The sequence below is a fragment of the Squalius cephalus genome, assembly GCF_949319135.1.
Source record: "Squalius cephalus genome assembly, chromosome: 7".
Taxonomy (NCBI): Eukaryota; Metazoa; Chordata; class Actinopteri; order Cypriniformes; family Leuciscidae; genus Squalius; species Squalius cephalus.
This window is the reverse complement of record NC_137128.1, coordinates 24,970,501-24,980,477: the sequence shown is the minus strand read 5'-3', so window position 1 is coordinate 24,980,477 and position 9,977 is coordinate 24,970,501.

Genomic DNA, 9,977 nt, shown 5'->3' with positions numbered 1-9,977 from the left:
CTTGCAAAAGGGTCGGCCAACCTTAATTCAAATGTTATCAACCGAGATCTTCAAAATTACCAAATGTTGTTGATTTTATCATTGTTGGCAATGTAATGTAATTAACTATAGTATCTATCTTTGCCCCAGTCAGCTGTGTAGTATGACATAATGCTACATGCCACATTATAGCATCAATTTAGTGTGGAGAGGTGCATTTTTTTGCAGTTTTTTTGTATTGAAATAAATTGGTTAATTTGGGTTATTTTAGAACAAGGTAGATTCATGTTTATTTTATGTTTGTTGTTTGCACAGTTTCTGTGTTAAAGCATAAGAAACACAATTGACCTTACATATGGAATTATCAACAAGCAACCAACCAATACTAATATTTTTGTACTTTTTATTAATGATTTGATTGAAAAAGAAGCTTATTAATTTCTGATATTTTTTATAATTAATCCCATTAAAATTTGTAACCATAAATATTAATTGAATCCACAAATAAACATAGAATTATCATAAAGAAAGTGTATATTACATTTATATTTGTTTTAGCTGGAATCTTTTTAACAAGCAACCTATTATCACGGCCAGCATCGCCAATACTAAGGATACCAATATCAGTTTTTATGGACACAACAATTTACAGTTTGCTTTACAGGTAATATCTTCGTTGGTAATATTGAGCAAAAACAGACAATATCTTGTCTAAAATAACACAATGTTAACTTTTTATTTATTGAACTGTTGTATAAAATCAATATCACATTTACATTTATGATATTCAAAACAGCACTCATGTGATGATGCGTTCCTTATTCGTGTGAATTTGTTTAATCATATTATATATAGGACAAAAAATTATACAGGGGCCTTTTTGCCCTTATATCTTGAATTTTAGGGGCATTCTAACTGCATTCTATAGGCTACATCACGCAGTGAGTTGTTGCCCTGCTTCATGTTCGTCACCAATCAATTGTATAAAATGTAAAATGACGTAGGTCATGGTGGGGCAGGGTGGGAGCGTTAAATCATTTGAACATGTTATTTTTATATAACTAAGTAATTCAATTAATACGTTAAATCATCAGCCCAATAGTTTTAATATAAAACACTACGATGTTATGTTTAGGCCTATAGTTAATATTATTTTAATTTGTATTGCAATTGATTAAATAGGATATACTGTATTATATGCTCAGTAGATGTCTCCACCTTCTGGTGTATCGTTATAACCTGCAGAAAAAGTTGACGAAAAATCCCCACCACCACCCATACACGGACAATCTGTCTGGAAGTCACAAACGCATCAAGTGATATACAGTAAAAAGTTAGGGTCCAATATGCTCTTATTCATAAAGAGGTATGGCACAATATTATCTCGTAATATTATATTGTATTTTCTGCTATTTACTTTTTTAAAGGATCGCTCATATTTACAAACTAGACATTGAGCTTGGCAACTTGCAATATAAGCACTGTTGTGACCACAGTATAGAAGTTTTCCACGAATTTGTCTGGAACAACCTCCCATTTGCTTTAAACATGGGTGCGCTGTCCTGTGGAAACTGCTTAGCAGTGGATGTAACTTCAGCTGATGTGTCTGACCACCAACTAAACATCTGGGGTTGAAGAAAACTTCCTGAGGCCTGTGGCGGGGTCTAAACCCAGATACTGCTTGTCAACAACATATAAATTACACTAAAAATCTTAACACCCTCACAGTTGCATTGAAGTTGAGAAAACTTGAGGCAACCCGCTTTAAGACTTCACAGTTGAAGTTGGAATGTGCTTTCATCAAACATAATTTAATAAGTTCTGTCAACTCAAATACAGTATATTGTTTTTATGCGGATCCAAGTTCAAGAGGCATTCATTTTAAGTTAAGCTGACCATAATAAGCTGACGATATAAAAGTTTCTTAGTCTGGCTAACTTGTTCATCAGCAAATTGACTATAAAGTTACATCTATGCACCGAAAAAATAGAAGATACTTCACCAAAGGGAACACTAATCACTCTAATGGTGAAAACTGAAATATAATAAAATACACTAGAGCTAAAACAAATATTAATTCTGAATTACAATATTTATGTCATCATCAGTCCCCATGATGGCGCAAACCCTAGAGAAGCATTTCGCTCATTTGTTTTTTGTTTTGTTTTGAGCAGGTGAATGGGCACCATGATGTTGCATACAAGGCCGTTCGCCCGACATTCTGCAACAAGTAAGGAAGAAGAGAAAGACTCTGTTATTGAGAGTCTTCACTTTTTTCACAATTGGCTCCGTTGCCCAACATGCATGAGATATGTGACCCTGGACCACAAAACGCATGGGTCAATTTTCTGAAATTGAGATTTATACATCATCTGACAGCTGAATAAATAAGCTTGCCATTGATGTATGGTTTGTTAGGATAGAACAATATTTGGTCGAGATACAACTATTTGAAAATCTGGAATCTGAGGATGCAAACGAAACATTGAGAAAATCGCCTTTAAAGTTGTCCATTTATGTTCGCAATTGTGCTGCATTCACTCACAAAAATAAAATGTTTTATATATTTCGGTAAGAAATTTACAAAATATCTTCATGTAACATGATCTTTACTTAATATCCTCATGATTTTTGGCATAAAAGAAAAATCGTTAATTTTGACCCATACAATGTATTATTGGCTTTTGCCACAAATATACCCGTGCGACTTGTGACTGGTTTTGTGATCCAGGGTCACATATATATAGCAGATACAGAAGCAGCTCTACAACCTATCATGAGAATAGTGGCACAGCCGGTGTTTATCATAGCGAGGCAATGAACGGCGACAGCTGTATTACTGTATTAAACTGTATTAAAGACACCACACTCCATTACTTAGCCGGTGTTTATACAGTAATACGTCAGGATCTATGGAGTCTGAGATTGCTGAGGCAATCTAATTTAATTAATGTAAGTAAGCAGCAGGAGCAATTCATGCTTTATACAAGGCACTGAAGGCAGAATGCCACGCTGAGGTGGGACGCTGTTTATGTCGTAAGCACTTTCAGAAAACAGGGGCCTGTGGGACCTATGCCAGCTTTTTGATTCCTTAAGGACGGCTTCTGCGTGGGTGAGGCAAGCAGAGGCGAAAATCACATGTAGTTCAGGTGGAAACGAGGCACGCGGATACTGACTCACTCCATGGCCTTTGGGCGGCGGAGGGTGTAGGCCTAAGCGCTTCAGCGGCCTGCTTATCATCAAAGATGATGGCGATATGGAGGCGAAGGATCCTGACACTCATAACTTCACAGTGAGGATAGCCAGGTTTTTCAATGCTGAAAGAAAATGTCATAACGAAATGCAAAGCAGGAGAGCGGGAATCCAGTGCCGCCCGCTGGTTGGAGCAAATCTCATCGGCATGCAGTAAACAGCTTTTTTAAGTCAGAACAGCTGTCTGAAGGAGAAAGATTCTGAGGAAATGCCGTTCAGTGTCACGTTATATAGAGAGCGTCGCTGCCCCAGATTCGCACGCTTGAACACCATTTGCGCTTGCAAGGCAATAGAGTGATTCAATCAGGCTTCAGTATTTCTAGGAGGGAGTTGTTTCTCCATGGCGTCATTGATGACGCAACGTTGAGAGAGCGATATTGAAAGGGAACCAGTCATATCAATAGAAATCCACGATAAGAAATTTCACATGAGGGCGAAATATTTCCTTGTGTATTTCTGTACTGCATTGATGAACAGAAAGCTGCTTGGTTTGAAAGTGACTTCTGTGTGAGCTGTGCTTCATACATTGCTAAATTATTGACAAAATTTTTATTTTTTGCTGTGACTGCACCTTTAGGCTGAAACTGCAGTATAACATCCACAACAACATCCGTGAGCTTGTCTCGTCTATTTAACACCATTAAAATGCCACTTCTTGTGTAAGTATCAGAAAAAGCAAACACTGGCTAAATCCATTAGTTTAAGTGGATGATAGGGTTAATAGCTAGTTTATTTAGTTAAGCTCAAAATGTTCTTTTGTTTTCCTTCAGCCCAATAAATAAACTCTTGCCCAGATATGGGCTGATTACAACTGAGTGAGTCTCTCAGCCACATATAGAGAGAAAGAGCGAGAGAAATGTGGGCTGTGGGATGTTTACAGAGGTAATTGAGTGTAGGGGCTCACCTCAGGGGCTTTAGAACAAACGCTCATAACCATACTCCCCGGTTTATTATGCTTTCCCTTATGTTTATTAGACACGATTGGACCTCACCCAAATACACAACCCAGGTTGTCACATAGGCACAGTGGCACACCTAAATGCAGTGCACTGAATATTAAAATGCACTCTTGGCATTAATTTGCTTTCAGAACAGTTTTTACAAGATTCTTTATGCAGCTCTAAAATAATTAAGTGTAATTAGACCTATGTCAACAAATGCTGCTTTTGTAGTTGATCAATATTGTGATGGCCTTGAGGGCCTATATATCTGTGGTGTCCAAGCCAGCATTTCAAGGGGCTCACATCTGTTACCAATTGGACCTCTGCACTGCCCATCTGTGCTGAGGTTTGCCTAGGTAATCTCAGTCTATTGGGATCCCAAGTCTGGAGGGAACAGCACAACGTCCATTATAAACCCACCACCATTAGCATTACAGTCGCGTAATTGTTGCAATGCCATTGCAAACCAGGAGAACAAAAGAAGGCCTGAAGCAGCCTCTAGCAGCAAAGATGATGGAAATCATTTCAAGTTTGCCAATAAACATGACTCTCTGACATAAATGCCTCCTGGCAGGACTGGTAGTGCCTACTTGCCCAATAGAGCAGCGTCAAATATTGTCAGAATGATGGAGGGAAAATACCTGCGCTCTCAAGGTTTGCTGATTTATTACAGAAATGATTGCACCCACTTGTCGTGTTTCTTATAGCGCACTGTCATTCACAAACAAGCCAAATCATGCAATGCTAATAGTCCAATTTGGTTGTTCAATTATATGCTATTTTCTTGAGGTTGGATGTGTTGTTTGGTGAAAAGTGGAAAGCTGTGGGTTTTATTCTGAGTAGATCTAAGAAAGGTCTAAATTTAGATTGTAGTCATGTTTAAAAGCCCAAGTCTAATAAGGAATGCATGTAAACCTCATCCCTCACATAATAATGCTCAGTTGTGTTCGTGTTTGGTTTGTATTAGGGAACAAAGGAAGTACATGGTGTTCTGTTGATCAAAACCATCAAGAGTGGCTCAACAGCACCAGACTAGAGCTTGCAGTCTGTGCACATGAGGAGCAAATAAAGTGTGCTCTGGCACTGCAAAACCCATAAACCTGTGCAAAGCTCTGAGATTCTGAAGAAACATAAAGAAAAAGTCTCTGATAAGTGATCGTTTTGGAGAGTCGGAGGCACTGCATCTAGTGTTCACTGAAGGTATGTTGAGTGATGATATCCACAACAGTAAAAATATCATATCAAAGTTCAATAAACAAGAATATAATTCCAATTGTAACTTCGATTTTAGACACAACCAGTAACTTTGTGTATTTTTGCTTCGTCAATTAAAATTGTTCCAAATAAAGTAAAAGCTGGAAGTCTTTGCACGTATAGTGTGCTTTCGAAACATTAACAAATCTTTAGTTTCTTTAGTTCTTTATTGTTTCCAAATAAACAAATTCTGTCATCATTTAGCTACTCACCCATGCCGTTCCAAACCTGTAAGACTTTCGTTCATCTTCAGAACACAAAAGAAGATATTTTTAAACGAGACATAAATCATGAAAATCTGACTGTAATCGGGTCCCCGGTGCATCTACCAACCCAGAAAACGTGAAAAGTGACAACCCAGTAACAGATTTCGCTCCCCTTCTGATGTAGGAAGGGGATTTTATTATAATATTACCACCCCTTAATCTGCACGTTTCCATCCACGGTGCCGCCATTTGGTTTTCGCATTCGCACGCGACAGTGTAGCCTATGGTGGCTGAGAGAGCTCATCGCGGTACAACTGAAGAAAACACATGCAAATAGAAAAACACCCGCAAATTAAGAAAACATCTTCATAAGTTTTACAACACACGTGTGCTCCAAATACTCACAACACAACCAAATACAGATATATGCTGCAAAAGTTCACAACACAATCAAATGAAACGCGCTGCAAATAGCACAAACCACAACGGAAATGTTTCCAGGGGACCCCAATAACTGACAAACCTGGCTGGGACATGCTTGGGACACGTGTGTTGTAAAACTAATGAAGATGTTTTCTTAATTTGCTGGTGTTTTTTCTATTTGCATGTGTTTTCTTGCAAATTTAACGAGCTATAATAAATGATCTGGGGGGTATTTTGAGCTGATATTTCACAGGTACATTCTGGGGACACCATAGATTTATAATACATCTTGTGAAAAGGGGCATAATATGTCACCTTTAAATTACTCACTCATAAAGAGCGTTTCTTTCCTGAATGAACAAGGGTTTTTCAACAAATCAGTTGAGTAGGCCTAAATGATTATTGCTGAATTAAAATAACTGCATACTACTTTTGCTACTTATATCCTTCAGGCAAATAGTAAGAGTAGAATTCAGTTCCGAATTCAGCATTTGGCTCAAGAGTCAGCATTTTTGAACGAATCGGTTAATTGAATGATTCATTGATAGAGTGGCTGCAAAGCCACTTGAAGGCCTGCAAGGTTAGCAAAAAAAGTGTAACGCTGGTAATTTACCAGTAAAGACTGTACAAGCCCCTTTCACACAGTCTTTACAGGTAAATTACCAGTAAGAGATCATGTGTGAACATGGCCCTTTTCAAAAATACCAGTAAATAGTTTTTGGCAATTATAACATTACCAGTAAATTACCAGTAATGTGCTTTGTGTGAACGCGGAATGAAGATTATCGGTATGATAAAAAAAAAAAGGTATGATTGATCGCGTACGACGAGGTCAGACCGCGCTGACGTAGGCTACGTAAGAAATCTGCTTTGGGCCAATCATAAAGTTCTTATGGAGATGACTTGATTACTCAGCGCTGTTTACATTAATCTTTTTAATAGTTTTTCTAGGCTATGTAAATATGAAATATATCAAAAACGCGTTCTGTTTGATCATCCCCAATGCCTTTTACTCAGACGTCAAGAAATGTTGTCAAATTGAACAGATAGTGAACTAAAGCGCTTCTTCTAATGCGGGTGGATGAAGACAACGGCGCGGAAACAGTGACGACAATCACTTCCAATGACTGACATCACAGAATTATAGTTATTTTGGAGCTGATGTGTTAATCTCTTACCGGTAAAAAGCTGGAATAACGCCCTTGCTTGTGTGAACAGTATATTTGTTTATTTACCGGTAAAGTCATTCTGATAATTTACCGGGATTGCTGTGGGAAAGGGGCTGATGACTCACTCATTAAGTCAGTCACTGCCACTACTGGCCTAATGATATTGCTAACCTGCAAAAAGAGTCAGTGAAAAAATCTCCACCACTAATACAATCTAGCTGATTCATGTATTTAATTTTATTAGGTATCTAAGGTTAAAGGCCATTAAAATGTGTTTAATTATTATTTTTTTTGGAGTAAGGGCCTAAGTGATGTCACATTCATTAACCTCATTTATGAGCGTCTGTGTATAGTAAGACACATCCAGTGAAGAAAATCTCTTCTTGGCAATTTACAGTAAACTCATCATTTTTTCATAATTGTAGGGAAAGATATATTTTTGCGAGGGAAGCCTGCAAATAGCCTCCCTGTGGTGAGTGTTGTCCGTGTAAACAGGCCGGTTGCTAGGGAGCGGAGCTGTCAGATGATGTGTGTTATTGTGGAGCTCCGGGCCCTTGGCACGGCGAAAGCGAGCCTGAGATCAGAGCGCAGATCTGGGCCGCTTCTCCACCTCGCTCTCTGAGATCTCTTAAAAAGCCATTAATGAACATCTGGTTGAGATTACTTCAATATTGCCATCAGCAAGAGAGCGCTGGCAAACACAGCAACCCTCTATGTGTGGCTGCACTTTTCCCATTTCTCCCCTTCACTCTGGGCTTAAAATAGGTTATGTGTTCTTTTGAGTATCATTTATGATAATGAGAAAATAAGCAGCTGGTACAGACTATTGTCCCCCGTGAACCCTGATCTAATATCAGCCTCATGTCGTCAACATTAATGCACAAAGTCAATTTGTCACCAATGTTACATTTTCTAGTCCAGTATATTACAGCTGAGGTGTTGCTTTTAGGTGTTTGGTATGAGACTATTCATGATGGATATATTGGTGTTTATTATGTAGAAAGTCCTGCATCCTGTTTTGCACATTTCCATCAGCTGATTCACTGAGCAGGATGTGGTCTAAGCTGTTGAAGGCACTGTGAAAATGGACCACAGCTATTAATAAATGAGTCATTTAACTCAAACCGAGATTTCATAATATGCCATGTTTTTAGAAATCATGCTTCAGAGGTCTGTAAATAGATCCAAATAAAACACCACTGCATTTCTGCACTAGCCACAGGTGTCCCAGACTGACATTCATTTATACTCTTCACGTTACATTGATATATGATGACATAAATCAGACATGGTTCACGAATAAACTCATTACTTGTTTATTAAACCTTCTTTTATCACTTTTAGGCATAGACACAACATTTCTTTTAAACATTCAATTGTATCGGTGTTAATGAGTAACAACAAGCCATCAAGCTAAAACTCATGTTGGTGTACTGATTTTCATAAAGAAAATCTGTAGTATTATATCTCCAGCAGTATATCTTAAACTTTTGAATGTTTTTGTACATATTAGTTACTGTGCAATACTATTTCTTTTATTTATAAAATCATAATATTTTATAGTTGTAGCATTTTTAAAATAAATTCTCATTTCTGCAACATGTTACCTTATACCCTATATGTACATGAATTTTCTGAAAATCCACCTGGATCTAGTAAGCCAGTTGTAGAAGCTTTCACAGAAAATACACTCACCTTCTGTGTGCTACTTTCACCTTCACTCTAAACAACAATAAAAACTTTCACACAATGGGAATAATCTAAAGTAAACTAGATTTAAGAAAAAAGAGAGGTGAGAAACGAGCAGGTACTGTATAAATGGCTCTATCATGAGAGAAAGGAATTATTAAGAAATTATGAGAAATTATTAACTCCACTGAGAAATGAAAAATGTCTTTATGGCTATAGGCTAGAAAAGATGACCGATCTCAGCATCTCACACTAATCAAATCCTCCTGCAGTCAGGGCCTGTGAAATATATGGAGCTGACCACAAAGAGTAAGCGTGTGAGAGTGTGCGAGAGTGCGAGAGGCTTGCAGCGTGAAGCCCACTTGCCATGTGTTAAAGTGAGTTTAATAAGTGCAGCGGCAACAGCAGTTAGGAAGATTGAGTGATATATGTTCCATATGGAGTTGAACTCTCTGAGCCTGTCAACTGTGAACTAGTACAATACCAGCAGGCCACTTCAGGGGTGTCATAACGTTCACTCTAAACACACTCCCTATTAACTTATACATCTATCATGGCTGGATCTCCCAACAAGATCAGGTGTGAGTTACTATACTCGCCAAATTAAAAGAACATGCGCCTGTTTTACTGTCATGTTTTCAGTTGATCTGGTCGATAGTCACGGCTGAAAAGTTCTCATGTTTAGTTCCTTATTTAGAAACCTAATATCATTTTATAGCAGTCCAGGTCTTTGGTCATTGAAGATGCATGGTCTGACATGATCCAAATATATAATATCTCTATCTCTAGCTTATAAACTGAAATGCATTATTTCATTACATGCATGACTCTCTGATTCTGGTCAAATGTTTTTGTATAATGAAACTGGATATGTTGCTATGTTATTGTTTTATGCTCAGCTTTATGCAGTCCTATCTGGAAGATAACTCTGTGTCTAGACTATGAGACTGAGGCATAATTCGGTACTCAGATGAACCGAATATGGTGACATTTCTTGTGCTGGTTTGTAATGCGGTTTCTCTTGCTCTAATTGTGGCGTCTCAGCTGATGTTTTGTGGCTGAGG